Below are 8757 nucleotides of genomic sequence, written 5' to 3'. Positions count from 1 at the left end.
CTTATGATTTGTCCCTTTCCTTAAGGGTAAAAAGCATCCTGCTATGAAATTGAGAGTTAGCTGAGATTGTATTATTGGGCCCACCAGAGCCTGTTTGCATCAACTGACCACAGTCCTCAAATTCTCCACTCTGGCCATCCTGACTGCCCCAACCCCAGCTTTCTACCCTTTGAAAACACCAAGAATAATGTCTCTGCATCAGTTTTTACTAGAGCCAATCACCTGTCATGCCTGGAACAGGGATCATACCCAGATTGCCCTTAACCCCAATAACCATGAAGTCCATATCTATAAGAATGGGAGCCAGTGGGTGAAAGCTCATGAACTCAAGGAGCAAAATGGACACATTACAGTAATTGACTTGACTCCCAAGAGCCACCGCATCATCACTTGTGGGGCAGATCGTAATGCCTGTGTCTGGAGTCAGAAAGATGGTATCTGGAAGCCAACCCTGGTGATCCTGAGAATTAATCATGCAGCCACTTTTGTGAAGTAGTCCCTGCTAGAGAACAAATTTCCAGTGGGAAGTGGAGCACAACTCATTTCTGTTTGTTACTTCAAGTCTGAGAATGACTGGTGGGTAAGCAAGCACATTAGGAAGCCTATTCATTCCACAATCCTCAGCTTGGATTGGCACCCCAAAAATGTTTTGCTGGCAGCAGGATCCTGTGACTTTAAATGCAGAGTGTTTTCTGCCTATATTAAAGAAGTGTATGAAAAGCCAGCCAGTACATTGTGGGGCAGCAAGGTGCCTTTTGGACAGCTGATGTCAGAGTTTGGTGGCAGTGGAGCTGGTGGCTGGGTTCACTGGGTCAGCTTCTTGGCCAGTGGGAGACACCTTGCCTGGGTAAGCCATGACAGCACCGTGTCTGTTGCTGATGCCTCAAAAATTGTGCAGGTTTCAACCCTGAAAATGGAGTTCCTGCCTCTCCTAAGTGTATCATTTATCTCTGAGAACAGCATCATGGATGCTGGCCATGATTGCTGCCCAATTCTCTTTAACTACAATGACCGTGGCTGCTTGACCTTTGTCTCTAAACTAGATCTTCCAAAACAGAGCATCCAGTGCAAAATGTCAGCCATGGAATGCTTCCACAACATAGACAAGAGGGACACAACCAAGGACTGCAATACAGCCTTGGAGACACCACCAGAATAGCATTGCTCAAGTGTCTATTTATGAGGTGGACAAGCAAGACTTTCACAAATTTTGCATTACTGGCATCAATGGAGCCATGACAATTTGGGATTTCAAGACTTTAGGGTCTTCTATTCCAGGCCTTCGAATAATGTGAAGTTGAGTGAACCTCCAGGATCTAGTATGACAAACTTCGGCAGACTGCAGTTCTGCCATTTGCATGATGGGGAGGAAAGCCAGCCACCAAGCAACAGGGAGGACATTGTGTGCAAATATCATTTGTGTGTTTTTGTTTGAATATAATTGGTGAATGTGTTGGTTTTTGAAAGCAGCAGTAATTTTTTTTTTCTGTTTCATTCCGTTTTTGACCAAAGATTCTCTCTAAGTAGTTTATTATAGAAAACTGTCACACTAAATTAAAGAAAAGGGTAGGGAGGGATGTAAATTGTCTGCTAGAAACTTAAATAAAAATAATGAATGTGAAAAAAAAGATTGTGTTGCCTATATTTTTAAAGGCAATAGTATTTATTTATGCTTTTAATAAGTATAGAAATTCCACACAAATGTGAAAATTACTTGAAGCATGGAAGACCAAATATGGTGGTATTTTAAAAATCTAGCTCTAATGTGTTTCTTTCATTCATTATCCATTCCCTCTCTCCTTCTCCCCCTTCCCTCCTGTCTCTCTGTCTCTCCTTCTTCTCTCCCTCCCTCTCCCTCTCTTTCTCTACACACACACAAAATATAATTTTTAAATCTATTTCCATGTTTATTAATGTACAATTTAGTTTGAGAAAAAAATAACATTGCTATAACAACTTTTCTTCCCCAAAGCAGAAATTTCAATTTTTCCCTCTCAAGGATGTTTTATGAACCAAGTAAGTAATGGTAGTTTAAGTTAAGCATTATTATTCACATTGGTAAAATATTCAAAGATACACTATAGATATAAGTGAATATGGGATTCTTGGTAGTGGTGTTTTTGTCTGACCTTACTATTATATTGTATTTTCTGGTATTTTATTTTTTCTTTTATTATCTTTTTTATTATTTTTAAATTTTTTGTAGTAATGAATATGTTCAAGTGCTGACTGTGATGATAAATATACAACTATACAATGATACCATGAACAATTTATTGTACACTGTGGATGATTGTATGGTATGTGAATATATCTGTAAAATTGTAGGAAAAATATAAGAGGGGTAAAAGTGCTGGAGAAAGCATGGAGAGACAGATGCACCTATTTTCTGTTGTTGGGGAGGTAGAATGTTGTAGCCTGTCAGGAGGACAGTGTGGTGGTCCACAAGAAAAGTATGTGGGTGCAATAAGGTCCTGCAAACTTATTATGGAGTATATACTTGGAAGATCTGAGAGCAGGGAAGTGAATGGACACTTGCACATTGATGTTTATGGAGGCACTATGCATGATTTGTAATAGGTGGAGGTGGCCTAAGGGTACATCGAATGATGAACAGAATGGTGAATTTTGGTGTATGCATATGATGGAATATTGAGTAACTGTGAGAAGTGGTAAAGATGTGAGACACTCATGGAGGTGCATGAATCCTGTAGTCAGCATTTTGTGTGAAGTATGCCAGAAACAAGAAGACAAACATTATAATGCCTCACCAATATGGACTACCTAATATGTGTAAACTCAGAATTGAATCTTAGAAAACAGTTTATCAAGGGAAGGTTTATTGTAATGGTCCCTAGATTGTAAGCTCTTACAGCAGTCATATCTATTCCTGAATTGTAATGGCTATCTCCAGATTCTGAGATAATGATCCCTTTATATGTAAACTGGTCAGTCTCCAGAATTTTGGGTATCTGTGTGACACCTGAAACTCAGAGCTAGAGCTCAGCAGATAAGAATGTCAGCATTAGTACATACAACTGTTTAAAAAGCTGAAAAACAGTCCAGACTTTAATTAGAGACGTGAATGAAGAAGATCTAGTTAGGACTAAAGCAAATCTGACCAAAGCAAAAAGAACAATACTGTATTTTAAACTTCAACTTGTGTGTGAGACCAAGAAAATAGATGTTTATTTGGTGCAGGATATATATCTTCTTCAACACATTAAATAATTTAAATGGTAGTCAGTTTATTCAAACACCATAATTACATGGAACTTTGAAGAGGAACCGAGATCTAGTAGGTTTGTACAGTTTAGTGTGAAATAGCAATACATCCCAAAGTAATTTGGGCAGAGAATAAAAATATATATTCAAGGTCCCCCGTTAGGAGCTGGGGGAAATTGCAGAAATGTTGGATAACCCCACCTGGGTTATTATTGATATTCTCACAGACATTGAGGACTAACAATTTGGTGTGCCAAGCCATAAATATTGGGGCTTGCCCTTATGAAGCTTGTTGCTGCAAGGGAGAGGCTGAGCCTACTTGTGGTTGTACGTAAGTGTCTCCCCCAGATTTCCTCTTTGTTGCTCAGATGTGACACACTCTCTCTAGCTAAACCAACACTGCAGCTGAATTCCCTGTCCTCCCCACTACATGGGACCTGACCCCCAGGGGTGTAAATCTCCCTGGCAATGCAGGATATGACTACCAGAGATGAGCCTGGTCTGACAATTGTGGAACTGAGAAAATCTTCTTGACCAAAGGGGAAAGCAAAATGAAACAAAATAAAGTTTCATTGACTGAGAGATTTCAATTGGAGTTGAGAGGTCACTCTGGAGGCCATTCTTATGCGCTATATAGATAACTTTTTTTAGGTTTTAGTGTATTGGATTAGCTAGAAGTCAATATCTGAAATTATCAAACTGCAACCCAGTAGCCATGATTTTTGAAGATGATTGTATAACCATTTATTTTATATGGGGTAATGGTGTGATTGTGAAAGCATTGTGGCTCACACTTCCTTTATCCAGTGTATGGATGGATAAGTAGAAAAATGGGGATGAAAACTTAGTTAAAAATAGGATGGCATGAGGGGGATGATTTGGGTGTTTTTTTTTTTTTTTACTTTTATTTTTTATTCTTATTGTTTTTCTTTCTGGTGTAAGGAAAATGTCCAAAAATTGATTGGGATGAATGCACAAATATATGATGCTACTGTGAATAGTTCATTGTACACCACGGAGGATTGTATTGTATGTGAATATATCACAATAAAAGTGAGTTTTTAATAAGAAATTTTATTTTGAGATAAATTCAAACTTACAGGAACAGTTGCAAAAACAGTACAAACACCATACATAGAACTCCAGAATAATCTGACCCCCTCCCCCAATACCCTGATCTAACATCCTGTCACACTACCATTTCTTTCTTTCTTTCCCTCCATCCCTCCCTCTCTCCCTCCCAATCATCCATCATCTATTGTTCTGTCTTCTGAACATATGAGAGCTAGCTGCACACATCCTTGAACTAACAATATAATTCACATATATATTTCCTATGAACAATGACATTCTTTTAGGCAATCCCATTAAATGCAGCTAAGAAGTTCAAGAAATTCAATCTTGATAAAAAGCTTACATTCTATATTTCTTTTTTTTTCTTATGTCCCATCTGTGTCCCTTTGAGCCTCCTCTCCTGCATCCTCAGCTCCCATCCAGGATCATCCTTGGCATTTAATTGTCATCTATTTAGACTTTTTTTCAATTGTGGAAACATATATACAGCCTAAATCTTCCCATTCCACCCCCTCCCTAGCATTCATTAGTGGGATTAATCACATTTAGAATGCTGCAATGATATCTCCTTACCACCATCCATTTCTAGAAGTTTCCCTTCACCCCAAACAGAAACCCTACACTCATTTCTTAACTCTCCATTACCCCTTTCCCCACTTCTCAGAACCCCTACTCTACTTTTTATCTCTATGGTCATATTCTCTGATAATTTATTTGTGTTTACCATGGGGCTTAAATTTAACATCTAAAATCTATAACAATCTTGTTTTTCTTCGATACCAACTTAAGTTCACCATGACACATAAACTATGTTCCTATACTCCCTCATTCCCCCACTTTTATGTAGTTCTTGTTAAAAATTACATATTTTACACTGAGTCCAAAGCCACTGATTTATCATTACAGTTTATGTATTTTAGGTCCTGTAGGAAGTAAATAGTGGAGTTACAAATAAAAAATACAGTAGTATTGGTATTTATATTTACCATGTGATCTTTAATGGTATCCTTTATTTATTCATGCAATTTCAGTCAATTGTTTAGGGTCCCTTCCTTTCAGCCTGCTCAACTCCATTTAGCATTTCTTATAGGACTGATCTACTGGTGGTGAAGTCCCTCAGCTTTTTTCTCTGTTGATAGGGCTTCCTTTAGTATCTGAAGTAGGGCAGGTCTTCTATTAGCAAAATCTCTCAGCATTTGTTTGTCTGGGAAAATTTAAGCTCTCCCTCAAATTTGAAGGGAGTTTTGCTGGACAAAATATTCTTGCTTGGGAATTTTTCTCTCTCAGGATTTCAAATATTTCATGCCACTGCCTTCTCGCCTCCATGGTGGCCACTGAGTAGTCACTACTTAGTCTCATGTTGTTTCCTTTGTATGTGGTGAATTGCTTTTCTCTTGCTGCTTTCAGAACTTGCTCCTTCTCTTCAGTATTTGACAATCAGACCAGAACATGTCTTGGAGTGGGTTTATTTGGATTTATTCTATTTGGAGTTAATTGGGCATTTATGCTTTGTGTATTTATATTGTGTGGAAGGTTTGGGAAGTTTTCCCCAACAATTTCTTTGAGTACTCTTTCTAGACATTTACCCTTCTCTTTCCCTTCTGTGACATCAATGAGTCTTCAATTTGGATGTTTTATTCTATCTGTTATATCCCTGAGATCCATTTCAATTTTTTTCAATTTTTCCCCATTATTTCATTTTCTGTTCTGTGGTACTCAAGGAGGCTGAGTTATTGTTCAACTTCCTCTAGTCTTGTATTATGAGTATCCAGAGTCTTTTTAATTTGGCCAACAGTTTCTTTTATTTCCATAAGATCTTCTGTTTCTTTATTTACTCTTGAAATTTCTTCTTTATGCTCTTCTAGGGTCTCCTTTATGTCCTTTATGTCCTGTGCAATGCTCTTCTTCATATCCTTTGTATCCTGAGCCATGCTTTTGTTGCCTGTCTGCAATTCTTTGATTAAGAAGTACTGTGCCAAGTACTATGTGTCTTCTGATCTTTTCATTTGAGTGTTTTGGTTTGGGTTCTCCATATCATCTGGTTTTATCATATATTTTAAGATTTTCTGTTGTTTTTGGACTCTTGGTATTTACTTTACTTAATCCCTAATTTGACAGAACTGCAGCTTGGTGGTGTACACTTTCTTTAACTAACCAGGAGATGGCATCCGTGAGTCACCTATACCCCTGAAGTCAGTTCTCCCCCACTTTGTCTTTTTGGTGTTTGGGGGTCTGATTCTTGTGGGGTCCAATTTGTGTACCAAGTTTCGATGTGATGCTGATGCTGTCCACCCTGAATGTGGGGCATTTGTCTGGGTGGTTAGGTAGGCAGGGCAGCTTTAATAATCAAACTTCCCAGGTGTTCCTGGAGATTTAAGGCTGTTTTAGGAGCCAAAGCCTTCATTTCAGCCTTTCCACTGATTGTCTCTGCCACTGACCCACAAGTCCTTTGTATTCACATAGGGTCCCTGGGATTTCTGAGTGGTTCCCCCTTCCCAGCTGTGTTCTTCCAGAACCTCTGCCACTCCACATCACTAGTGTGTTCCAGCCTGCCAGGGAAGCCCTGGGTTGCTGGGCCATGCAGGGGCACTCCCAGTGCACTTCAAAGATGGTTGAATGGGATGCATTAACTTCCCCCTTTCTGCACAGCTCTGCCTTCCCAACTCCAGGACAATCAGCTGTGGGAGTTTTAAAGGCCACTGTCCATAGCTGATATTGTGGCTTGTGTGTAGTGCTGTGGGAAGGATTCCCCATAACACTCGGTTTCTTGGCACAGCTCTGGGCTGTGGGTCTGGCCCAGGGCAGGAGCATCCCTTGCCTGCTGGGGAGATGGATGCAAGAAATGTGGTTTTTTTTCTCCTTTTGGCTCCCCTCTGCTTCTCAGGTCTCTAGACAATCAGCAGTGGGTGTGGGGAGGGGTATCCTCCATGCCAGAAACTGAGGCATTAGTCCAGCCTGCTCCTGCCGTGCTTCACTGCATGGCGCTCCCTGTCATATCTGCAGCCACTCCTGGGCTTTTTTTTGAAGAACTAACCCATCTCCAAATGCCAACCCACCGTTTCCCCACACCACAGTGCACCCATGGGACTTTCAGCTGGCTCACTCACTCATTTCAGAATGCAGGCTCCTGGTTTCACCAAATGCAAATTCCCTGTGGATATAGCAGACCTTGTCTGGCTGCTGCATCACTGGAAATGGTGTTCTGGGTCACTTTCTGGTTTTTATCTAGTATTTTTCATGGAGGTGTTTTTTTGCCCTGTCGAACCTAGTGACCATCTTAGGTTCTCTCAAAACTGAATTTTTAAAAAATAGAAACACTACAATAGTGACTCTGATTTTTAGTTGAATAGAAATAATTATCAAAAGAAATAGGGTTCAGGGTGGGGCAAGATGGTGGAATGGTGAGCTGTATGTTTTAGTTACTCCTCCAGGAGAGTAGGTAGAAAGCCAGGAACTGCGTGGACTGGACACCACAGAGCAATCTGACTTTGAGCATACTTCATACAACACTCATGAAAACGTGGAACTGCTGAGATCAGCGAAATCTGTAAGTTTTTGTGGCCAGGGGACCCTCATCCCTCCCTGCCAGGCTCAGTCCCATAGGAGGAGGGGCTGTCAGCTCTGGGAAGGAGAAGGGAGAACTGCAGTGGCAGTCATTATCAGAAACTCATTCTAATGATCCAAACTCCAACCATAGATAGACTGAGACCAGACACCAGAGAATCTGAGAGCAGCCAGCCCAGCAGAGAGGAGACAGGCATAGAAAAAAACAACATGAAAAACTCCAAAATAAAAGCGGAGGATTTTTGGAGTTCTGGTGAACATAGAAAGGGGAAGGGCAGAGCTCAGGCCCTGAGGCTCATATGGAAATCCTGAAGAAAAGCTGATCTCTCCGCCCTGTGGACCTTTCCTTAGTGGCCCTAATTGCTTTGTCTCTTAGCATTTCAATAGCCCATTAGATCTCTGAGGAGGGCCCTTTTTTTTAATCCTTTTTGCTTTTTCTAAAATAATTACTCTAAGAAGCCCAATACAGAAAGCTTCAAAGACTTGCAATTTGGGCAGGTCAAGACAAGAGCAGAACTAAGAGAGCTCTAAGACAAAAGGAAATAATCCAGTGGCTGAGAAAATTCACTAAACACCACCACTTCCCAAGAAAAGGGGGGTGTCCGCTCACAGCCATCATCCTGGTGGACAGGAAACACTCCTGCCCATCACCAGTCCCATAGCTCAGAGCTGCCCCAGACAACCCAGTGTGACGGAAGTGCTTCAAATAACAGTCACACACCACAAAACTGGGCGTGGACATTAGCCTTCCCTGCAACCTCACCTGATTGTCCCAGAGTTGGGAAGGTGGAGCAGTGTGAATTAACAAAGCCCCATTCAGCCATCATTTCAGCAGACTGGGAGCCTCCCTGCACAGCCCAGCAGCCCAGAACTGCCCTGGGAGGATGGCACTCA

General features: G+C 40.8%; 1 pseudogene; it reads left to right on the top strand.

Moving 5' to 3' along the window:
• Positions 1-227: 227 nt before the first annotated feature.
• On the top strand, positions 228-1295 carry LOC119520871 (annotated as a pseudogene).
• Positions 1296-8757: the final 7462 nt, after the last annotated feature.

Source organism: Choloepus didactylus, chromosome 26 (assembly GCF_015220235.1).
Source record: "Choloepus didactylus isolate mChoDid1 chromosome 26, mChoDid1.pri, whole genome shotgun sequence".
NCBI lineage: Eukaryota > Metazoa > Chordata > Mammalia > Pilosa > Megalonychidae > Choloepus > Choloepus didactylus.
The sequence above is the reverse complement of the archived record's forward strand: the minus strand, read 5'-3'. Positions and strand labels throughout refer to the sequence as shown.